At 44.9% G+C, this 25,919-nt stretch overlaps 2 long non-coding RNA genes across 2 annotated transcripts in view; one reads left to right on the forward strand and one right to left on the reverse strand.

The window, feature by feature from the left end:
• The window catches only part of LOC124293107, a 34,586-nt gene that overhangs the window by 2,166 nt on the left and 6,501 nt on the right, over positions 1 to 25,919 (reverse strand). The window lies entirely within an intron of this gene.
• LOC124293106 lies at positions 12,300 to 24,111 on the forward strand. Its single transcript, XR_006903022.1, has 9 exons — positions 12,300 to 12,721; positions 16,552 to 16,729; positions 17,613 to 17,912; positions 18,162 to 18,318; positions 18,385 to 18,697; positions 18,802 to 18,994; positions 19,442 to 19,632; positions 20,087 to 20,366; positions 21,681 to 24,111. It is a non-coding gene; the product is annotated as an uncharacterized LOC124293106 (long non-coding RNA).

The raw sequence follows: 25,919 nt of genomic DNA on the forward strand, positions 1-25,919 counted from the left end.
AACAATGATAATAATTAGTAAGAACGATATTCTGAAATCATTATCATATATTTTCTTTTTCTTCGACCGTAATATACGTATAAATAATAAATATATATCCATCGACTGTAACTGTAATGCGGGTTGATCAATGTTAGCTCCGATTGATCGAGCGATCGAAACTCCTTATTCGATGCAAGAGGGTGGCGCGCGCTGGTGCGTTCACTTACTTAAGTTAAGCTCAAGTATTACGTTCGCGTAGCGTTTGCAAATGTTACTTCATTCCATGTAATATACGTAATAGACTAACTAAAATACCTACCTACTACATCTACGTAACCCTAGAGCACCGTACGTGTAAGATCATATGATTATATAACTTAAATTGTAATTATTAAATGGTATGACGTCAAAAAAAAAAAAAAAACAACTCAGGCAAATCGTCATTCAGTCATTTCGTATTCTAAATATTATTAAACTGTATGTATACTTGAAACCGATTTCCCAGCATGCAAACTATTTCAAAGGACACTATATCAAAATTCATTCTTACTTCTCAGCAAGAATATTGTGCAAATACGCCTCACCGCGAAAGTTGGAATGAGTCGTTTCTTTTTCTTTTTTTTTCGTACAAATACGGTTCTTCGCTAAAATTGAAATTCACCGTTCCATCTCAGGAACGGAAATGTGGCGTATGTCAGATTAGAATTTTTTTCAATCAAGCCACAACTGATATGACCATCAGTTTGAAAGACGTAGAATATCAAGTCACGGTTTAACTAAATTCCTAATTGAGAAACCAAGCAACCGGTGTATTGATCACAGCGCGTTAAACTAATCGCCAAAAATTTTACAATACATTCCTTTACTTCGATCTTATTTCAAGAAATTGAACCGGCATCGCCGTGTCCAGAGAGTCCTTCAATTCGAAGCAACCTCCCATACGCTAACGTGTGTGTGTGTGTAAATCATATATTTATTTACAGTCTCGCATCATTGGCGATAAGATCACGTGACAACTACGGGGGGTCGACCTAGTGACACCCCCGACATAGAGACGCGAGGTGCGGGGGCGAAGAACTAAAAGTCACGGTTGCGCCCGGCTATCTCAAGTCAGTGAGTTGGCCGGTTGTCCGGCAAACCGAAACTGGTTGTTCAAGCTACCGCCGATGATCAAGCACCTTTGAATCGTTACCCGAGTATCACGTCGCATTATCGATACACTCCGGTATACAACCATGACACGAGGAAAAAAGAAGACCGTTTCGTTTGTGCACCGCAGGTTGCACCCTTTCGGTACGGTGCTTTATCACCCGCGGTCGAAGACTGGAAGCTCGCATTGGCCGATTAAAACCGAGGGGTTAACCACGCCAAGAAGTCATTCGAAGCGACGCACTCGCTCGAGTTCACGTGCGCTCTGATCCGTTCCAAAGTGGTCAAGTACCTCGGGACTGAAACGGATCCTGCTACGAAGCAGGATCCACGAGTCAGTGTTTTTTCCCACGGTTGCCGGGCGGTTGTGCGCAGGTATTTCCACGTCTCAAATGACTCACGAATTATATGCAGTGGTAAAAATTAGGTCGAGGAAAAGGATTCCGCTTCGCGCTCAGCGTCCTCCGGCGAGCTTAAGAAGGGTGTAAAAATTTTCGGTGAAGGATCTCGCGCGGCCGCATAGTTGGAATAATTATAACTCAGGCTGCCCTACTAAATCAAGTGTGGCTGGTACCTTTTTAAGCTCCTCCGCGGCACTAAAGAATCTTCGGTCAGGGCCTTCCGCCATCTATCTGGATGGACCTAGGGGGAGGATGCGCGTATAGGTTAACGGGGGCTACTACCTGTGATCGCGAGGAGAGGAAGGAGTTCGGTGTTGCGGCTCGGCGGGCGAAGCGGCCCTCAGATAACGCAATCTTGAGTTATTTACGGCAACAGAGTGTCGGAGACGCGTTGCGCCGCGTTGCTTTGCGCCCCGCTGATCGTCCTACGCACTTGCCGCCCGGATTCAGCGTGTAATAAGCTGTTCACCGAGTGTCGCTTGCACGCGTAATTCTATAAATATTAATAATAATTTATCGCGTCAGTCCTGCGGACGGGCGCTTTGCCTGCGTTTGTAACTCGGAGTGAGATTCGTGTGCAAGAGTATTAGCATTCCATATATCGCTTAACGCGTTTGCGTCATTTATTTTTATACCGTTACCGCAACCGAGCGGCCGCGCACCACTCCGTAATTAATATTGCACATGCCTATGATAGGTGGCTGCGTACGTCGAATGTACGTAGGTAAATGCGTAAATGCGCACGCGTCGCGTGAGGCTAGTTTTCATTTAGATCGGGTGAACCTAGAGTTAAATGTAGCGAATCGGAGAGGTGTTCCGTACACGAATTACAAAAGTGAAAGAGAAAAAAATCGTCAAGAAAGAATTCTTTCCAGAGACGTGCAATTATTGAGCTCAACTTATGGTGAACCGCCTCCGTACTCGGTGCAGGAAAACTGACTTCCGTCGTTTCTCAGCGATTGCATTAGAGCGAATATCTGTCAAACATTTTTTCTTAATGTCCCTAATTTTTTTTTTTATTGGCCAGTCGAATGCGCGCGATATCGTCGGCTGAATCTGATCCCGTACTTAATGCATTGCAACGCGTCGCGGCCCGGCGCGGTTCGTTAAAAAGCTCGTTTCAGACTCGTGTTATGCTCCGCGTTGAATGAAGCTTCATTTGCAAAGTTTTCAACAAAAAGAAAAACAAACGGTGTACAGAATTATATAAAAGTTACTCAACGCAGCGCGCTTTTAACTTATATACGTATATACAGTATATACGAGGTCTTCGTGTCAATAGGTGTATAATGCCTCTCGCCTGCCGCCAGTCACTCACTCAGTCAGTCATTGATACTCCCGAGTGATTAATGAGGAGGATTCAAGGTGTGGGGCTGCAGGGACGGGTCTAACAGAAAACCAAAAGAACCCTTTCGCCGCCCGCAGCGGCCGAACGCGGCTTGTAGAGTCCCAAAAAATGTGGCCGGAATTAAACAAGTTCGTTTTTTATTTATTTCGCACGATACAGCTGCGCTGAGTTGTCGGTATGGAAAATTGTACAATACGAGAAAACGTAAAACAGATAGATACGTGGATAGTTTATTATTTCCCCGTAACAGTATTGGGCAATTTTAATGGTACACGCAGACAATGAGTGGTACAAGAGATGGATAGCCGAGTAATAATTACGGTAAAGCTAGAACGCGTGCGGTGCAAAAGAGCATCGTAGAAATGGACTGCGGGTCTGCGGAGATGGCAAAAGCAGCAGCAAAGAGGGTACGAAGGTTGTCTTTGCTGAAAGAGCGACAGCGTCCGGGAGGTCTGAAGAAATCGGCATCAGGGACTCCGGAGACTTTGGAAGAAGTTTAGTAAAACTCTTTGGCCGAGAAGGAAGATGCGTTGCTTCGGGTGGGTAGGTAGGTAGGTACAAACGTACGATACATATGTAGGTTTGTACATCGAGGTAGGTACGCGGGGCTCGTCTCTGTCCGTTCGAACGTCCGTCTGTCCCTCCGTTGGCTGTCCGCAAACGGAGCGGAGCAAGACTTCAGCACACTCACTCCTGTACGACGGAGTCTGAATAACAAATCTCTCCAATTCACATGTCGACATCAAAGAAGATAATATAAACGCTGCGTCGATACATCGTCTACAAAACCTTAATGTTTTATTAATGCGATCTCCGTACCATCTCGCCGCATCCAGGTTTCCTCCTCTCCTCTCTTCTATATCCTATCCTGTCGAGCGATGTCCTATTTCGCTTCAAGCTCCGTTTTATGTCGATTTACTTTGTTTCGCTACGCGGAATCTCATGGGAGAACCGGGCTTACCCCAGGCTTTGAGCTTCGTCGATAAAAAGCACACCTCCGAAGATCCGACGAGTACAATACGAGTTACCGATTAGAAATTTTTACTCTTCCCGAAGGATGACGAAACGAAAATCTCTGTCACAGGTCCGTCGGGCGAATGTATAACGGTTATTCGAAGCTGTTCTCCGAGACGTTATCGGCGTAGTTGAGTAAAGTATTTCGTCAGCTGTGTACAAGAATGTTTTAACACCAGCTCGGGTATGCAACCACTGTCAAGGCGGTCTTTCACTTTCACAGAATCACCCCACTTGCACGGTTTTTTTGCGGTAGAAACGAAACGGTATGTACGGGGATGACGGCGCGTAGGCCGGTAAAAAGATTGGTGACGATTCTTAATTGCCGTGACAGGATCGCCAGGCATGCGGTCCTGCCAGGAGGTCTCTCGGGCCGGAGGATGGCGCGCGGCTATTTCACGCGCCGATGTGTGCGCACGGTCAGAGCGCTTCGACGTCATACGAGGGCTTTAGGACCCCGGGTACGCGTTACAAAATGCTTGCGTATGGAAGCTGGAGGAAAGCACCGCACGCCGCGCGTTTAATCGCATGCAGGAATGCAGGCAGCGCGGTTGCGGGAACCGAACTGACGTGAAACCGAGTTTTCAAACTCCGGGTGCACTCTCAGAGGTCCACCCTGATCGCTCGCTCTCTTCTTCCTTGAGGCTGAACTCGGGCTTTCCGAGTCCCGATGCCGGATCACAGCGACTGCGGCACCGGCTGATTCTTTCTGAGTGACAGCGCTGCGCATCAAGTTTATATGCGCGTGTGTTTAAGCCGGCATGCACGGTGCAGCACACTCGGCGATCCCGGTATTATACACATCTATATATAACTACTTGCGCGAGATCCGTCTTCGCCCGGTAAGCAGAAGAGCTTTTAAACAAAGGGGACTGACTGCCGTGCGGAGTTTTCATTTCGTCATTTTTTTTTTTTCTTTAATTGTTTTTCACGTTTTTTTCTTCAACGCGTAAGCTCTTCGAATGTTTACAATGTTGCACGGGTTATTTCTCTTCTTCTGCTTACGTCTTGGTGAAAAATTGAACGAACAAGATGAAAAAAAAAAAAAAAAGAAAAAAGATGACGAGGTGGAGGAAAAGGAGGATGATGATGATGATGATGATGAGGAGGAAGGTGAAAAAATACAACAACATGCGTGTGCCGTTACACTTGTTCACGTTTATCCAAACAACACGTCGTCACTTTTCAACTTCCGCTGATTAATCGAATTTTAAATCAAAACATGGCGAGGCGACCCTCAAGCACTGGCGGGAAATTCGAACACATTGTGGGGGGGATAAATTCATTCATGCGGAGAAGAAATAACTGCTCGATAACGCGTTGTTATAATATAACAGCAGCCGTTAATTAGTCTTTTGATGTGTATAATCCCTTACGGGAGAAAATTTGTCAGACGTCGACTGGCCGCAGTTTGATAAAATGAAAGTGTAACGAATTCTCAGAACAAATTCAGATCGCGTTCAAATCGTCTATTCTCTGATTGTTTGTAAAAGACCCTTTTGCCCCGCGTTAAGATGAGCATAGAATTTATTCACGTTCCTATACAGGAATCAATCACGGCATAAATAAAGTTCGAAAAAAAATTTACCGACTCATGTATCTCAATCGTTGTTCGCTCACTCTTCTCCTACATCCAAAGCGAGCTGACCCAGAAATGGAAAAGCATTTTATCTCCCCGTCAGCGCGGAATCTTTCTCGATACAATTACAAAGCTTCTACCACGGCTTCCTGTTTTCTCACCTTATAATTCCTGGGAAATATTCACGCGGAGCGATTGTCAATCAGCGTTCGTCGGCTAATGACGAGATTCCGATACCGACGTCGAGGCGCATTACGACCGGAATGAAACTCGTCTGGCCCCCGACCGATACGCGAGACAGCTTCGCTCTTGCAACGTCGGTCGGAATTCGAAATATCTGCGAGTTTCCAAGATGTAATAACGAACGACAGTATGAGAGAGGAGAGAACGAGAGGATAACAAACGAAACGAGAAAGTCTGCGGCGAGGGTGCGGGTCTCGTCCCGGGCAGGCGGGGCGGCGGAACTCCGGGGTTCATCTGTGTATGTGTGTTTGTAGCGGGAGCCTCCGGTGTTTTCCGGACAAAAATTAATGATCCTTCTTCCCCCGAGCCACTCGGCGTTCTCCAACTTTCCTCGCATTTCCAATTATATACCTGCGCCCTGCACAGGTTACAGTGCCGAATACATCATGCGGCGAAAACCGTGCTCCGTTGCCGCTCGATCGGGGACCTCGGGGGGTTTTGGGTCCTATCTGACCTCGTGGCGTGTGGCCGGGAAACATGGCGAAAAGTGCGAGTCCGACCGGAAGGCTGGACTGCAAGGCTTGCGCTGATTTATAAGCGGAACCCTTTTGGGCAAAATTCGCGCAAGGTCGTGCGGCCGGTGGGAATAGTGAGTGTGCCCGGTGCCAATAAAGGCACAAAGGCCCTTGCTTGGCCTCGATTTGCATGAAAGCGAGTCCTGCAATAATTTTCTTTCACCGGACGGGCGAAAAGGGTTTCCTCTTGCAACGGCAGCGGCAGAGGAAAAGCGGAAAATTCCGGGAAACGAGGAGCCGAAGACGGGCCCCGATTCCCAAGGGAATCGACGTTGCGCGGTAAGGGCATAAATCAATTAAAGTGTAAATTATAATGTGCACCAGTGGCGTGCAGGCTAAACAACCACCTGTTGAACTCCGAGCCGGGAAGGGATAAAGGGTTGAAACGCCGTCGGCGTTATCCCGTAAATTTCCTCCCCGGTTTGGCTCCGATCTCCGCGCGGCTTGCTATCTCCGGGTTAATGTGTGCTCGTGCAAACGCTTCCACACTCTCTCGGCACACGCGGTCGTCCTCTCATCTCGCTACGTGATCCGCCCACGTGCTTCCGTTTCCTAATACACGTTCCCCGTTGTCCCGGTGTCGAGCCCCGCGTTATCGCCAACCGGTTATTCACCGCGTCCAGTTTTGCGAAGGCTTTGAATTTTGTGACGAACAGTTGCGGCGAAAATTCCTACTCGTTGTGTAAATACAGCCGCGAAAAATTGAGGAAATATATGGGTTCGGCGATCGGACGGAAGCCGAGGAGTAACTAAATGTTTTTGCACTTTTTGTTTCCGGAGACCGCGAAGCGGGGGATCGTCGCAAGTATAAAGAAATCAGTGAATCGTAACTCAATCAGGGGTAGATTCCTTCTAGATAAATTGTTTATTGATTAGTTCGGCTCCGTGGGTGGGTGCTGGCTGTCGGGGTGGTGAGAGCCGCTCGATTCACCCATACCAGCGTCTCGGAACTTCCGTGGCTGTAACTTTCTTTGTCTTTACCCTGTAGGCGTTTCTTTCTGCGCTCAAATCGATGCTTGAAAAATATCAAATACGCAGGGGTGCGAGTCATTTCTCTTTTCCGTCTGCACCGCATTCGACTGTAGTTATTCTCGACAGTTCGACGCCGTGGGCGCAGTTCTCACAACCTTTGGATTTGAATTCGTGCAATTTCGTCCGTAAAGTACCTCGTGTATTCTCAAAAAGTCGCCAGTTGAAACTGCTTGAAAAATTCGAAATAAATAAAGAAATAAATTGTAGAGTGTAAGCATTCCGCTTAATGATTTCCGGAGTATTGAATTACCGATGGATATGCAACAGTCGTATCAGATTCACGAATCTTGGAAAAGAAAACGAAGTCTGCGATTCTCCAATTCAACTTACTCAATGAACTCACGATTGTCGGTATAGCTACGCAAGTTCGTCTAGAAATTGTTACCCATCGACCGTCTGTCTAGCCTGCGAAGCGAACCAAAGCAAAGTAACCACAGAAGCTTTCAAATCGCAAGGGGCTGTTCCTCAAGACGATTAAAGCACACCGGAGATTAGTAGAAATAGATTGAATGTCTTGTCGGTTACGGATGACTTGAGAACTTCTCGAACACAGACGTTGACATTGAAACTTAGAAACTAAAATTCGCAGAATAAAAAGACCTAAATATGTTGCAGACGATGATACCGTACGTACATTCAACGTGAAATGAAAGACTGAAATTGCACCGCATTCCTTGAGATCCCGTCAGTCTTGAGAATAGAAAAAAACTCCATAGACCAGAAGTTGTCAATACCGCGGGTTTCTAATTTCGCGAGTTGAATTTGCAGTCTCGGGTAACGTTCGTTGAGTCTTTCTCTCTGCGCGCGGTTGGCAAGCATCGTCGGTTCGGCTGTCACCGACTTGGTAGTATAATAAGGCAGGAAAGTCAAAGAGTAGCTCCGTATAGCTTGCAAAGGAGTTTGCCGTCGAGGAGGTGAGGTGGAATGGAGGAGGACAAGGGGATGGGGTGAAGAGGGGGGAAGAGGGCCAGAACTGTTTTCACCGACATCCAGTCAAGCCAGCCACATCGCCGCAGGTCCCGACGAAGTGTGCGCGGGCAAGGGAGTTCTGTGGCCGTCACGTCAGAGTGACGAGAACCCCCGCCAACCCCCGACATCACCGCTACTCGCCCCCGTGAAGCCCCATCCGCGCCTCGCACCCCCTTCGCTTCAGTTCGCTTCACCCCCGCCGACTAGTAGTCGAGGAATTCGAGTTGCCATAAATCTCCCTTGACGGGCGCGATGCCGCGGGGCCAAGGGGCGCTCGTGGTGAGGGTTCGGAACCCGCTACGCGAGGAATTGTAATAGTTTTGCAGGAGGCTTTCGCGAAGCGGTGCGGCTAATACAACCAGGCTTCAAGGCTGGAGCCGGAGCACGCAGTTTTGCACCTAGACGTATCGAAGATCGAAGAGTGTGAGAGCGCCGGGTAAGGAGGAGCGAAAATTTGCACCCCCGTTTTGCGGGGGCAGAAAAGATCCCGCCAAAGCGAGGGGCGAGAGGCGTACGAAATTCCTCAGGCACTCGAACTCGCGACTGTACGCGAAATGCTGCGGTAGGTTAGAAAAATTTGGACTTGGAACGATTTTAAGGGTGAAATTCATTTCGGGGGCTTAAAACGGGAATAGTTTGCCTTCCTTCCTCCTTCCCTTTATCCTCACGTTACGGATTGTATGGATCTCGCGGGGGTTAATGGAGGGGGTATATCCATCAACCACCCAGAAACGGAGACTCGCGGGAGCCGCGTCAAAACCCGGCAGAAGCCTGAAAGAAGCGAAAAAGGAACGAGGCGAGGAACCGGAGTGAGTTCTGGGCCCGCAAACATCTTTATCCATTTTATTATCATTTTTTCCCGACGATATCGATTCTCCGCAGTTATCAAAACATCAACAATAACACCTCAACTCTCCGCTCGTAATATTAATCACTCTCTTCCTCGGTCCGCTGAACTTGAAGGTGTAATCGCATCTCTGCGCAGAAAGGAATTCCGGAATTATTGCACTTCGGAAGAATCCGAAATGAAAACTGCTTCCGTAATTTTTTTTTTTTTTTTTATCTTCTCTTACGCACGCGGTAACGGAATAAAAGCAGAATTGCCGTATCAAACCTTGTGAGAAAAATTCTTCACTTGGAGTAAATTCTCTGAAGAAATGATAAAATTCAGCTTCTAGTTACTCCGGCAACTATTAGGTATCTCAACCTTTATTTCTTTCCCGCGTGACAAAGTGGGTGGTCACTTTTCTAAATTTTCTCAACGAGCCTGAAATTTCGTGAATTTGTTACCACGGCTGCAGCACGACTTCACGCATTTCCTTGCCAACTGAAGACGACACCGTCTGACGAGCGGAAGAACCGGACGGCATGAGTTGGGGGCGTTCTACGTCATCTCCAATGAAAGACGGTCGGGTCTTCTTCCAAACCCGTACCATGCAACGTCAGTTAGCTGTCCTAGAATACCCTGGAAAGCCCCCAATATCTGTACGCTCGCCGTTGGATGTGCCCTTGGGAGTCTCCAGGTTGGCAAGGAGTTGGCGCGTCGCGACGCCGAGCTAACGCGATATGACGTGGTTGACTGTGTTTCCGCACACACTGACCCATGCGACTGCACACTCACGTGATACACATCCACACACGTGATGCCGCGGTCCTGCGAGCCTTCACCCCCGCCGCCGAGCTATTATGTAATAAAGAACGGTGCTTTCCTGCATCGTACTAACGCTCGTATCAAATACCGCTTACCGCACGAACATATCCATATCCAGCTCCTATCCGTTCTCCCAACGATGCATTGAACGCCCAAGCGAACGGGGCATGGTATTATCGGAGTCATTAGCAACTCATAACTCGCTAATTCCCATCCATTATTTAGAAGTCAGTGTGAACCGGCAGGGTGGAAAGCTCTTTCCTGAAAGAGGATCCAATACCTTGAGTTTTCGACGTCCAGTCCAAGGCGCCGCAGCATGGTGCACGACTTGTCATCAAGGCGGACCATGTTCACAACGACTCTTGCTGTTCAAATTCAAACACCCGACTGCCCGGCGTTGGAGGAGGAAAATCTCCCCGACACCTATGCTTGAAGACGTCAACTTGGATGCCTGTTGGCCATAGCCAGCTGCCTGATGCCGGTACAGCTGGCAGTTGGTCTGTTCTTCTAACTGCCACATCGACGAACAAGAAGAGGGAAATGGACAAAGCTAGTTCTGGAAGCCACACGAGATGGCGGAACGTTCGTGAGGCAGCCATCATGAATCAAACCACTTGTCACAAGGCGGTGGGTGTCTACACTAAAGAGAGGTGGGTCTTTCTGACTGGAGCTGCTGCACTCAGGGAGGAGTCGACCATTCAAGACCCTTTCGGATTTTCTCCCAAACCGCAACCGACCACCTGCAGTCGATTAACTGACGTCATCGACGTGGAAACTCTTCCGCTGACCATTTTTCCACTTCAGGTCTTCAGCATGCACATCACCTGCAAGCGACAATTGCACGTGCAGAATTATTTCCACGGTTTATCATCCAGTCCCCCAAAATTGGATGAGGCTAGGCTGAACCAGAACGAATAAACCTCGATTTGGTTCCATTATTCAACAAAATGATTTCCTCATTTAGCCGTGAGCTTACACGCTGCTCCGGAAACATTGTAAATTGGTGAAACTGATGGCTGAAACGATGCTGATTTTGCATGGAAATATGGGATTTGATTATGACTGACGCGATGTTGGGGAAATTTACCAAAAATTCTCTGGCCATCTGCCCAGCGAGTGGTGAACCCAGTGCAAATCACCTGGCTATGGTCACATTAACTGTGAGGTATGGTAACACTGCGGATAGCTTACGACCTGAGGAACAGTTGCACAAATCTCTCCGTTGACAAGGCTATTTCAGTTAACAGAGCCAGGTAACTGAACATCGACCCGTGGTATCCAAGCTTGTTCCCAACTATGGATAACTTTCCAATCGGTAACCCAAGTACCGACCATCAGCCAGTCAATGGAACCATCGCCAGAACAGGTTAACGAATTATAAAGTTGGATAAGAGTACAGCCGTCGAGGTAAATTCAAATATGTGTTTTGTTAAGGGATAGGTACTATTTTTTGCACATTCGTGGTGATTGGAATGGTTTCACTTCCATGTCCAATTGATCTAATTGTTACTGCTGCAATATCACATGTTTTTTATTTTTTTTATTTTCTTCTCTTACTCGAAATTCTTTGCCACTGATTATTCTTACCAAAATTTTCCAAAGATGTTTTTCATCGTTTTCACTGTAATGACGGCGCGGCTGTAAACTATGTTCTATCCCCGGCGATGTTGTGAGACAAAAATAACTCGACGACGTTCCATACCCACAATGACTTTGCGTTATCTGAACAGCTGACCGTATCGTGCAGCGTGTCGATTCAAATACCAGTTCAAGTTCAAGGTCATTATTCATGTTGTAGGAAGTGGGTCATAAGGCTGCATGTACAAGTCAATAAATTTTACGTTCGACGAACGGTCTATACGCCCAGAAATTTGCATTCCAACACAGCTGGTGAAATTTCAATGATTAACGAAGCTGACTCGAAGAGATTGGGACAATTCACCAGATTCAATTTGACCTCAACAAAACTGAGCACCGCAGAGTCATTGTGAAGATAAGCGTAGAAAAATTTGCATTTCCATTTCTATCTGATATCGTCTAGCATGTGACGTAAGCGATTTGTTTTTTTAAGCCCAGAATAGTCTCCGCACTTCTTGTTTGAGAGTCTCCCGCCGGAAGCGTCGACGATTTCGAAAAATTTTAACCGAGGACCGTTGCTGGCGTGCAGCTTGCACCTCGATTTCACTTGGACTTTTGCGTCTATTGTGGGGCCTGACGTGGGGCTCCGACGGTTGTTTTACGACCGACCCAAAAAGCGAGGGAACCAAACCATGGCCTACCAACACGCATAGCAATAGTTTCGAGTGCGTTGGCCCGGCGGCTGGGCTACTGTCGCCAATGATAATTTATGGTAATGCCGTTTCATACCGGCGAGGTTGGAGCGAGAAGTAAGCGAGGCAGTCGCTTGGAAGACGCCGTGGGAGCTGGTCGGATGCGGCTCAACCAGCGGACGAGCTTTTTGTGAAATTCGGTTATTACGTGCCTCAATAACTAACTCTGGCCGGCCTTTGGCCTGCAGTTGAGAACAGTTCGCAATCTCCTCTACCGCCCCTCGACGCCGGATGCAGTACTTGATTCCGGTGAACCGATAAGGTGACGCCCAGCGTCGCTCAGCGTCACATAGCGTCGCCAACACTTATCCGGCACTCCGAACCGGCCGCGCCGAATTCCAACAGCGCGCGCGCAGCGCTCTACGATTTCGCTTCCTCCTGGGATTCATGAGTTCGTTTTCGACTACCCGTCACATCGCAGGCGCCGGTTGCTCCGTTTCAACGAAATCTTCTTCGGGGGACTTTGTTGCATAAATATCAAGAGGCTCTTCAATCCATCTATCGATAGGTGAGTACTGTGCACTAGTTTTATATTTGATCCCTTTTTTTTTTATATATACATAATTCGGACCTCCTGCTCTCCCGCCCTGTCCGACCGTATCATAGGGGATGGTTTCAAGTGCACGGGATATCTCGGTAACGGTTTCGATGCAATCTTTCTCAGTACGAAAGCTAGATAATGTGTTGGAAGAAATTGTTGGTTGGCTCTTGACGTGGAGATAAACAAAGCAATCGAGACAGCGAGTCATTGACATTTTGTTTATACGATATTTGTAAAGTTGACATTGAGATTCAACTGTTTCTTCATTTGCGACCTAAATACGAATCGATTTTATATTTATTGGGAAGCTTCGGTTATTTCTACTCAATGCTGCTGCGACTCATGATTTTTTTTGTTTTCTCTTTCATGGCGGGGCGAAACAACGCAATGGCGGGTAAATCGGTGCGCTACGAGGGGTGGCTTTTACCCCCAAAAAATCACGGGTCTCTGGGGCTCCGCTACTAGACACTCGTTGCGGGCATGCGTGTGGAATTTGCGCGCGCATATAGGAACGCATGATGGCCGACGTCTGTCTCAAAATATTCCTAAACGGTTTCCAAAATTTTTTAAAATCGATTTCGACGGATTATCATTATTTTCTCTGAATGATAAATCACTTTCGCCGACTATTGTGAAGTTCTGGATCAACAAATAACGCTTTGGGAAGGTGTCTGTTTCAGCGTAAACATTTTTGTCGCGAGAAAAAATATTCAGGTATAGAATAAGAGGATTAAAAGTAATTGCTGATTAGGTGCCATAATTTTAAAATTCAGTATCATATGAAAGCCTTGGGCTTGTATAAATGCGTCATAATGTACAGCTGTATACAATTCAAGTAGAAACATCAGCTGCAGAGAGTGAGATCAACCGCTATTTTGATTTAGGATTTTGAACGACAGTCATACGGAGATAATCCCTCTTTCAATTGTTCGCGACATATTTTAGTAATGCTAAGAAAATAATTTCCTTAACGATTTCTTTGTAGAGATATTAGAAATTTGTTTCTCTTTACCGTTTCAGTTGTTATATTTTACCTTCATCTATTAGTAATTGATGTATCGAAATGTTCTTATCTAGTAAAATCATCTCAATTGTACTAAATAACATGATCTGCAAAGAGTAAAAGTTAAACAATGTTTGATCAGAGGCCATACATAAACTGCTTTTGGTTCAACTGTGCAATAAAAACGACAGAGTAGCTTCCTGTAAAATCCCGGATTTCATATGAGTATTACAACCGAAAGATTGACTCAATAAAATCCGAATTTTTGAAAATTCCAATATATCGGTATTCTATCTGTAAGCGTGAAAATTTTTGGCGTTCAGATGAAAAACGGAATACTCCAAGCGCGATAAAAAGTTATGACGTTGAAATTTCGAATCTAGAACTTCGATCTGTGTCCATCGGGTGTAAGTGAGTTTGGATGGAAAAAAAACATGTGGAAATCATACGTGACAGAAGTGAAACTACTGAAGTTTATATGATTGATTTACCGCAACTTCAACTACTCAAAAAATGGCTCTTTGAATAACTTACATCCAAACAGTGGGGCTGACGGAATGAGAAACTGAGGGAGAAAATGAGATAAAGACGGATAGGGAGGATTAGCAATTTCCGGTGTTTGTTTGAAATAGTAAATTAGTGTTTGTGCTCGGGCCCAAACGAGTGGCGGCACGCAGACCCGCACAAAGGAAAGACCGATGGTAAGGATCGTTTACAGGTTTCATAAAATTGCCCTTAAAAACATTGTTCATTTACCCCCGCTAAAGAAGTTTCACTTCAAAAATCAAGCGTCAGCATTTTGCACACGTGCTGATGTCAGACGGGCAAAAAGAAAGAGAGAGAGAGAGAAGGTGCAACGACCTCGCGCAATTGAAACACCGAAACGTGTATACGTTGTACCTATACGTGTAAAGACGTGCGTCTAGAGTCAATAAGCTCGCCTCCCTCGAGGCATCTCGCAGCGCGATATTGCGACTCGGATATTTTTTCGCATCAGGAATAATTTCGCGTGCCATGCCGATGAGTATCTGCCCCGAAGTGTTTACGACGTGCGTATTCTCGCTTCGGCAAAAGTTGGTGTAACGGCCACTATCATCCCGCATCGAAGCACGAGAGACTTGAACTTACGCCGAGGCCCAATCAAGGACGAACCGGCCTGACTGCAGCTTCGGCCGCATTCCATGAGCACCTCTCCTACCTTCGAACCCTTGAATCAGGGGCCAGTTCGATGACGCCCACCGTTTTTATAAATCGGAGCCCCGAAGCTGCGACTGCATCAAGCGCATTGTTGCACTTCCATCCCACGCTTCGAACGCTGCAACGATCGTTTCAGTCTAGAGTCGAGCGATTCTGCGCCTTTCGTACCACTGCAGGGACAGATCTTGGAACCGGCGCAAACTCGGCGGGTGCACGATGCTCACCGACTCCTGCACTTTGCATCTTCAACGATTATTTTTACTCCTCGGCAATATTCGCCTCTCGTTCCGCGCGATAAAGTCCCGAGAAACTGTTCCCGCAATCGTTGGTTCATCTCTCTCTCTCTCTCTATCCACATGCACTTGACGAGATCGCATTCAGGGTGCAGCTGAGCTTCTGCATTACGGATTCGCCTTGGAATTCACGCCTGGAATCAATCGCGTACTGCTTTACGCGCGTATTTCACATTCAAGAAACGTTCGCTCACGCGGTGTATTACCTTGCAATTCGTTTTTTCGTCCATGCAAGTGCGATTAAACGCGATGCGGTTGAATAGATTCAGAGCCATCGGAGGGACGCGAAGGGTCGTCTCGACTTACGGCCGAAGACCGGATGAAGATTTTTGAAGGATTATTAGTTAATGTATATTGACAGCAGCCGTGAGCGGACATCTAAATAAACAAGAAGGCAGAGCGTCATGCAGGATGACGCGACAAATACGCGAATGATCGATGTGTCGAGTCTCGAGACGCCGGCGCTGATTCTTGTGTGTATATCAGCCGCGTGCATCGGCCACCTCGTAGGCTTCGATGTCTTGTTTCTCATACACTCTCATTGCTAGATCTCGGTCCGTTATAAACGAATAGCAAAGCCACCCTCGCATTTGTCCACGTGTCTGCCACGCGACCTTTCTTCTCCACGTGTGGTTGACCCGTTATCTTATATACACGCACCGTGCGGTGACTGCTGGAAGGATGAAAGTCGGAGGAAGGTGACATTTTTTGTTTCGATATTCAGTCGGCGATTCCTTCGACATTGATCCGGGCATCGCGTTGTAGCCGAGATAAAAAGGGACCTCGATCGGTTAATTTTCTGCGCGTTTTCGACGTGGCACGTTTGATGCGGTAATAAAAATGACCGTTTCTGCCGGCTGCCCGACGGCTCGACGTTCGAGGATAATTTTGTGGCTCGTCAAATTAGTTCGCAAACCGAGAAACTTGATACCGCGGCTGTATTACACCGACGCCATATAAATTAACGCGTTTCCGCGCCGAATTACGTCACCCGTCTACGTTTGTTTACGAGCTACGAAACGAGGGCTCATTAGATCCGCGGTACTCCGTCGCCACATGGCCGAATTAGATTCCCACAGACGATGCCAACGCTCTGGTTATCCAAAGTTCACCAAAAATCAGTGGAAAATAGACCCGTAAATGGAAATTCGATAGGAAAAGTTTTATTCAATTGTAAGATTAATATTCTAATAGTAATATCAATTGCTAGTCTTGAGACACTTCGACAGTGAGAGTCACAGTTTTCTACGCTTTGAACTTTCTTCATATCCATTAATGGCTACGCCACTGTAACTTCTGCGCAGGATAATCTTGGGATCCCATGGGCAGGTAGACGTGCTATTGAAACAGAAACCCCACTGACTTTACGATGGCGACCGTTTGGCCTTGAGACCGCCCAAACCTACGCCGAGTGAACAGCGTATTTCCAAAGCACGAGGAGCTGAAGTTGCATCAGAGACTTACCGAACGATCTGCGTTATTGTGGGTATAAATTCCAATGGATTTTTTAAGAGAACGAGGAAAAACTCAAAGGGCGTCTCTAACAGCCAGGGAAATACCCCGAACGCAATTTCTCCGTCCAATTTGGCCTCTCTGCCGTTGCCCAAGTTTTATTCCACTCAGCTTTCAAAGGATAGATCTTGCAGTCAGGTATAAGGAAAACGACACCTCGGCGTAAAAGGAGTTGCGAAAGTTTGAACCAAAGTTTTACGATCGTAGTTGGGGGTGGGGATCAATTGGGGAGACAGGGTGCCTGGAGCTGGGGTTTGTATCGCGCGTCTATAGGGTCGAGAGCATCAAGAAGCGAGAGCGATCGATTGAGCAGGGACGCGGAGGAACCGAGCGAAGGTTTGCTGTTTGGCAAGCTTTGGCAATGTCGTATATCCGAGCTTTCCAACTGTAGTGATCGGATTCTTTTATTCCTTCACCGTTTTCCCGTTCCAAGCCAGAGAGAGCCAATATTGGAAGATGTTTATCCGCACCTCAAATCACGTCTGTATCCAATTTTTCTTTCGAGTCAGGTTTAATTTCCTCCAATTACAGCGAACCCGTAGTCACGAGTCAAGATATCCGGTTCTCGGTTACTCGACCCATCTTGAATTCATTCCTAAGTCGTTCTTCCCGGGATTCCTCGTTCCGATTTCAAAATAAGACCGTGTAATATGCTACGGGGCGAATCGATCCAGTTAATGGTAATTAGCGTCTAGACTCTGGCGTGTGGTTGGGTAAAACGACGACAAGAGAAAAAAAGTATCCGCCGTTATTGGAGCAGCGAGCTTTTATTTGTTCCTTGGAAGTCGAAATGCAGCCAGCTTCGATGATCCCGACTACAATATATTCCATTTGCTTGATTTTCTCCTTTCAGAGAATGGCCGGAACGGGTTTATTACGCAGTCGCCCGATTGGTTATCCCCGTGCCCGCCGTTTCGTGAATTTCATTCCTGACTCCATGGAGGAACAAAGTGAAAAGGGAGGAATATAGGATGCCGGCTGGCGGGCAGATGGTTGCCCTGCTTATTGGTTTATTCGCCCGGTACCCTCGCCCTCGTCTCGATCCTAGCCTGTCGCCTGGCCTCCCTCCATCCCAGTGGCCGGAGGCCCTGCTTGAGGGGAAAGCACGTATCCTGTTCACTTCCTGTATCAACTGTGACAATCATCGACAGAGGTATGTGCATACGTGGTTTTATCCATACACGAAAAGGACATCGGCAAAGAAGCGTCGTTCCGAGATCCGATGTATCAAATCACATCGCCTAGATTCACGGCTCCGTTATTACGTCGATTTTCGTTCTGGCTTCGTCGTTGCACGAACTTCATTCTGAAAATATGTGAGATCGATTATCCCAGAGTTTCGAAATAATGGTGGAAAGTTGAAATACCCAACTGAAGCTGGTCGTTTTACTAATTGTTTTAGAAATTCTTAAGACAGTTAACGGGGCATAGATTGGGATTGTTTGGACGATTAACTTGCAGCCTGACTCTTTGTTTCGCGAGAATGGAAAGAAAGCTCCACTTGAAGCAACGTCAATCGAAGTGGGCGATGTATCTCGCGTTGAGTGGAGAATATAACGGTATTTTATAAAACCGCATAAATACACTGCGATTTATGCACCCACATCATAACCCTATACTTATAGGTGGGCTGGAGTATGAAAAATCGGGTCACATAATTTGAATATTCTACATTTCCCGACGGAGCAACAAAGCAAAGATGTGAGAGATAGAGAGCGTAAAACGAAATGAAATGAAAAAACAAATGCGAAGAAAATGAAAAGGAAAAAACCCTCCGCGGAGTAATACACGCAATATTTCATTCGTAGCTCATTTACATTCCGCATACCCCTAGGGATCGAGTGTAGAAGAGTTCCGTTATAGTGTCCTGGAAGCTCGCAAAGTGCAGGAGAGGCAGGGACGGAGGATCTAGGCGATAAAATCACGTAGCGTAAAATGGTAAAAATTTACACAAGAATTGGGCAGAGAATCTAGCGGGCTGGGTGGCTACAGCCGCGACTCAAGCAACAGTTACAATGCATAAAATTATTCTTCATCCACAGAGAGAAGGGCGGCGGGGAGCCGGTATTATGGCGTCGTCGCTGGGCGGTCGGCGTCGGGTCGATAGGACGATGGAGGCGCACCGAAGGCCTGGCGAAACTGCGTTCCTGGCCAACCCCCCGTCGTCTGCACCCTCGAACTTCTCTCCTTTGAGCCGAGCTCATCCCAGGGGATGAAATTATTCGCTTCGAAAATGTAAGTGTGGGCGAGCATCGGGGTGGGGGACGAGACTCGTCGGAGCGAGGGTCAGGGAACCAGTTAAGCTCTCGACTCGGTTCTAATTCCTTTCGTGACGTGACATGTTTTGACGTCCCGTCGAGAGTTGCAAAATCCTCAACCTTCGTCTTCTTCTCTTTCTTCTTTTTCTTCTTCTTCTTCTTTCTTTTTCGTGTCCGGTATTTAGCTTCGCACCCGAAGTAACTACCCTCTAGGGGTGTGTTATTCGGAGAGATTAGGATCACTTCGAGGTAATTCATCCAATCCGGTGTCATAGAGCTTAATCTCTCCAACCCAACGCTGCTAATCACGGATGTTTTGACAAATAAGGGTAACCGTTTAGTCTGGGTGTCAAGTAGTCACTGATCATTCAAAATACGCATTTGTCTCGAGGCTAGTAACAACTGATGCAATTTTTTCCCACAGGTCCTGGAAGCGCTGACGAGAGCTGACGAGTCAGTCCACTCAACGAGTCCGCACCAAACACGGTCAGTCAATCCTTTACGGTACGTCGCAAGCTGTCAACTCGATAATTGCTCACAAAAGGGATCGAGGTTTTTTCTACGGAAAAACCGATTTCTCGGATCATCCGGTGAATGAAGACATATTGTGTATAGGTATGTACGTATACCACGACACGTTTATGTATGTACTCCCAGAAGAGCAGTTGATAGACGTGTCCATTCTGGGGAGGACAAACAAACCTCCTCTTTTTATTTCGCCTCTTCTTTTCTTGTTAAAACTGCCCCGTGTAGCCACATTTCACACATATACACAGACGCAGCGATCATCCGGAGACACAGGAACACTTGAACGTGTCATTTCATTCGATACTCAATGCATTAATCGAACTGAACAGGATGATTATCGCTTAATTACAAATCGCTCTGATCACAACATGATTTCGGAATATATTAACGAACGATCTACAATTCTTTCTGGTTACGTAAATTGGTTCTGAAGTATCGGAACTGAGGTGTAATTAATTGTGGGATGGAATTGAAATCGAATGTATGAGAGTTTGCTCACCTTGTACATCAAATTACCAATAAATCAATTACAACGTTACAGAAAACTTGGACCAAGATGAACTTGACAGAGTGACCGAGTAACCTTTCGGCTCGGAAATATTGCGTACGCACATGTCGGTGCACTGCAGGAATCTGATGCACTTCGGTACAGCGAGATTGCATTTACCGCTACCCGGAGCCGTCCTTGTGCAAACTGCTGTATCATCTTCACCTCGCTCATCCACAGTCGACTTGCTTATACAATGACCTGAAGAGCGGAGAAATATATTGTCTATAGATATTTTTCATTGAACTTGACCACGTATTTGATCATCGAACAGGTACGAACGCTGTTATGATTATGTAGTCCTTCGGTGCTATCGAAATGAGAAGAGAAATACTGGACTCCGTTTTGTTCGCAGTAAAATAACGAAGTACTTAATTTATATGCACTTGGTCATTCGCGTTTATAGACGGAAAATCGTTACGATGCTATCAATTGCAAGGAAAAATACTCAATGATAGTATTGTTAGCTTTCAAAGCGAGAATAAGTAAATTTTCTGCAAAGTTTGATACTAAACTATATCTCTCTCGAACGTGTGTTTCAGAGTTCGAGTGCATTAAAACGTCAGAATATCGAATTTTAAATATTACACAAGCCAGGATGATCAGGAATACTTATTTGCGGATTCTAACTGAGTTAAAATTCTTAAGACTGAAATTCCGTACGGTGTACGATATTATTTGTTGTTCAAAATGGGTTTGAGCTTATTCATACTCGATGATGCTGACTAATCAACGTTGTCACGACTATCGCGATGTTTATTTAGAAATAAAACAGATTTTTTTATCACTTTGAACAATATGTCTACACGCAGGCTTATCGACTCGCATGAAATATAAGTAATCCATCAGCAGAAAAAAAACAAAACATGTTAATTGTAGTATAGAGTACAATTTAGCATGCTGTATTTCCTACTCAATAAAGCGTAGCGAAATTCTATCCGACGAACACGCGGGTACCAAAAACAATAATTACAAAAAAGATAATTTTCTTGTTTTTTTTTTTTTTTTTTTTTAAAGTAATATTTCAATTTGTTACTTGAAAATCAGTATCGAACTCAAACACCAAACAACTTCATCTTATCGTAAATTACATATCACTTTTTCCGCAACATGATATTGCAGTTTTGTAGTTTTTTCATACTTAAGTAGGCAGCTTTCTCAGTTTATTGTGTTATTACATTGATACAACGGGTTATTTCGATGGAATGAAAAAGGTACAGGAATAAAGGGAGGCGAAAGAATGTTTACATCGACAAACATGTCAGATAACGAATTAGCAATGACTTTCGTGTTTGCAAATATTAGAAAGTGATTCGAGAAGTTATGCTAACCTCATCGTTCGTGCTTATTAGACGTGGACGGATCCTTCTTTGAAAAATGACTAAACGAAAAGAACCAATTTCCGAATGACTCTGCAAACTTGAAAATCAGACTCTGGTCTAGACTGCTGAAGAACTCGACTATTTTCATTTACCGCTGTACAGATCCACCAAGAACAAATCCGTTGCATTGAGATATAATTTTATCATGTCTTTCCAGTACGTACATTTTTCACTCCGTTCATACGATGCAATGAATTTCGTTTCAGGTGATTCGGATGGGTAGTTTCACGGACGTTCAGCGATTCGTTATACTGGGCCAACTGAGAAACATATTACCATAGAAATTAACGATGTTCGGTTACGTAGAAGATGGCGAACCCATTGCAGCGAGCAATTTTGTAATTTAGAAGGCCCAGTTAATGCTCTACATCTACCCTGTAGATCCGAATTTGTTTGATAACAGGCGACAAATTCGGTTCTAGAGAGGTTTGTGTGGTGCATACAATGCTACAGTGGTCTGGATCGAGTTACCTTTGTACAACTACCTGCGATTTATTATCTTACTGCATGACTGCTAAACACTGTAAATCCAACTATATAAGGCAATCGACAATGTACATCAGTTTCTGCAATTTTACATCCGGTGAGTTTTATCGGATACTGCAAATGAGAAGCTTCAGGCAACGGTTGATGCAAAATAAGTGCACATCGGAATATTATACTGATGACGTTGCTCGATTTTCAGGATACTCTGTGTTCCTTTTTCGTGAGATGAGAATCTTAGAATTCGTTGTTTGTCTACTGATTTTTAATAACGCTTGCCAAAAGCAAATTCTTCTTGTTCGCTCTAATCTGAGCAGCGCGTTAAGAATGACTACAATTAGTTAACTCGGCGTTGAATGTATAATTTATAAATCATGTGCAAGCTTCTCGTCTAATTTATTAACACTCTCCCCCTTAAAGACATCTTCGAATTCGTCTTTTTATCCGTGATTCCCTAAACGAATCGAAACGGTTACACGCATCAGCGGGAGCTCGAGGGTTAACTCTTTTTCACTTAACGGCCTTCTTAGTGTGCGTGGGAACGTTTTTCCTGGACCACATCGATCAGATACAGATCATCAATAAAAAACAGCGTTCGTTAAACCGGACGTCAAATAGCTCGTATTATGCTTTCGACGCTGCAGCTTATACCTCGCTCAAGAATATAAACTTACGCCAGAGATCAGAAGGATTTTATCTTTCAACTTTGTGAATCAAATATAGATCATTCGACTAAATAATTTATTACGATCGCGTACTGATATTGAATTTATTTTTCTCAGATACCGAAATTTAATAACGCGTTGCTGAATAATGATTGTCGGTAAAAAAGAATCCTTTTTTGTGTGACATATTTATCCATCTAATCGTTGGAATAAATTATTCTACTGACAATCGGATAAGACAAAGATCCGATCGTAAACAGCAGAATAAATGCGTAGATTTAATTTATTCAGCATAAATTGACGTCAGCGAATAGGAACTTGTGTCTGCGAATGCAATTGCGTTAATATTCGTCGTACTCGATGTTACGTGTACTTTAATCATGCGTGACTATTAAAATTACCTATTTTTCGTACATACCTATTCAACAGTCGTTAATAGGTTGCGGATATGATTAGCAGTAAAATAAAACTAAGATCTTTGTTCGACAGCATATTTAATTTTGTACCGATGGAATTTTAATTTTTTTGTTCGTGGCATCTTATCCTACCTTTTGTTCTTCGATGTAATCCAAATTTAGAAGCGCATTGACGGTTGTTGCAAATTGACACACGGCAGTGAGGATAGCAACAGTACCTATTTTGAAGTGTCTTGTACCCAACATCATCCTGTACGTGGTAATTATTGGAAAGGCAATATTCGATGCGCGTGATCAGACGACACGTGGAAAATCTTGCGTAATAAAAGCAAGTGCCAACAAAGTGCCAATCAATCATAATACAATCTTGCAAAGGTTGCTTCTGCAGCGCAAAGATCTTGGAGGGCATCTATAAGCGGGTAAAACAAGGCAAAAAAGCCGATATATCCAACCGAGATCGCGAAGAGAACTCAAGGTAATCTTGTAGGATTTCTCGAAGGAATCCCATAACGAGTTAAGTATCATTTAATGAACAAGAGTTACATATGCGTCTGAAAAAGCAAATCACGTTCAAACTGACACTTCGCGAGATTAATCGTAAGACCAACCGTAAAGTCAATTTCACTACAGGTTGCACTGATGCAGAAATCTCATGCTTGGGCTGGATAGATAGAATTTATTACAAAATAGCAATAGGAAAACGTGTGTAAAGATAAAAACTAACTTGAGATTGCAAAGCAGAGAGAGAGAGAGAGAGAGAGAGAGTCTTGCAACGTATGCAATCAAATAAAATTCAAAAAGCACACGAAACATGTCGCATATTGACAGCTCACGCATGTATCAACGCTGCAGGAGGTTGCGTACAAGATTGTATTTCATTTGTTGGCAATGTGCCAATTAACGAATAACCCATCGAACATAAGCATGTATTTCTTTGACCAGTAGATCAGGGGCACGGAAACGTACGATTAACTATTACTTACAAATTACCATAGTAATAATACGCCGGGTAATTGATTTACGCAGAGTCTTAGAGTGATTGGAATACTGCCATTAGTTTCGTGGATCTTTTGAGGCCAGCTGCCGCAACTCAAGACCGTGTAAACCAATTTCGATGAAAATCAATCTCTATTTCTAATATTGAATTTTGACTCTCGAGGTGAGTTTCGGTAATTAATTTCTACAAATTTGCATCTAAAATCATTGCAAGAATAGTAATTACTGAGTAAATTCTATCGAAATATATGTTTAAATAAAAAACATACAAATTGATTCTTTTATTCTGAAACGTTTTGTTACTCGAGTGTAAAGGAAGCATGTCAGTAGTTTTCGAGGCATGGTAACCCATAGATGTACTGTGTAAAGTGATCGATTCAATAACTCAAGGAAAGCGTGTGAGGAGCTGGAAATAATTTCCTTGCATCGCGGGTCGAGAGAGGCCCGAATTTCAGGTATAATACCATCGTCGACGGGATGGCGGGGCGAAATTGTTGATTCGTGGCTAAGTTATCGTGGCATATAATATAAGGTCGGCTGTGAAGGGACACGTGGGTATTTGAGAATGGAGACAAACGGCTGCGCTGGCCGCGTATATATAAAGACGGTCCGGGGTACGTAACAACGCTCGTCGTTCTCCGTGCACGTCAAGATCCTCGCGCGTCTCAAGTCTAAATCCACATCTGAGTGTGTGAGAAAACATAGCAAGATTAATGATTTGCGTGACACGGAGCGAGGGGCGCTTTGCCGTGCCCCGGATCCTCGCCTCTCGGCTGCAACATCGGCGAGCTTTGGAAGCCTGCGGCAGCGAGAGGCCCAAAAATCGGGGGAACGGTACGGGAATTACTTAGATTCGCGTTTTTGCCAGGCGTTTCCGCGTTCGCCGATATGCCCGTTATAATTACATGCTAATGCACAACGCGTTTACCGCCTTGAATTTTCCACCCATCCAAATTGGCTCCTACCTACGATCATTAATTCTCCAAATATAATTCGTCTGACAACTGGCTGAGAAAATTTACTAAGGGTGTAAATGAAACACGAGCTCGAGTTCCTACTTAAACACCTTTCACACCGCATTCGGTCTTCTACATCGTGTTATACGAATAATTGATAATCCTCGCAATCTCCACCCTCGACTGGTTGAATATATTTATATATTCGCCCGCTCGATGATTACAAACTTTCGTTCACTCCGTTGCGAAATTTTTGATCTGTAAACATCTCTTGTCTTCATCGGATGGTAAGTACACTTCAGTCTGATGTCAATTGAAGTAACTAGTACCAATGGTTCGATCGATGTATAATATTTTCATGAAATTCATCCTCGAGATTTATTGTCTTGTGTAATTGCTGGTCACAAATTATAAGAGCGATTATTCGACTGAAATCGGTTGTAGAGTAAATTTTTATCGCTTTTACTCATAAACTTACAATTTTTAGCGATCTTCCGTGCTTGAACAATATCGATAACTAGAAATTTAGTGAGTCACAAAATTCGATTATTTTAAACCTGAAATTCAATGTTTAGAATGCAGTAGAACCTCGATTATCCGAATCTCGGTTATCCAAACCCTCAATTACCCGAATCATGACTTCACTTATTTGACCGCTCAATTATCCGAACGTCGGTTCAAAAAATACACATTGTTGCCCAGTAAGAAATTTGGAGCAGCTGTTGGTCAATTGACAATAAACGACTACGTAAATCCAATGTAATAAAATAATCGTTCGGTATATAAAAGAGGTTTAATACCAATTGGATGTTTAATACGGACTGTACGTCGATTTAAAAATTGCACTTCAATTCTCCGAACTAGTCTTCGTCCCCATTAATTCGGATAATCAAGGTCCTGCTGTACTGAATCCTGTCACACATAATGCG

This window comes from Neodiprion lecontei, chromosome 1, assembly GCF_021901455.1.
Source record: "Neodiprion lecontei isolate iyNeoLeco1 chromosome 1, iyNeoLeco1.1, whole genome shotgun sequence".
NCBI lineage: Eukaryota > Metazoa > Arthropoda > Insecta > Hymenoptera > Diprionidae > Neodiprion > Neodiprion lecontei.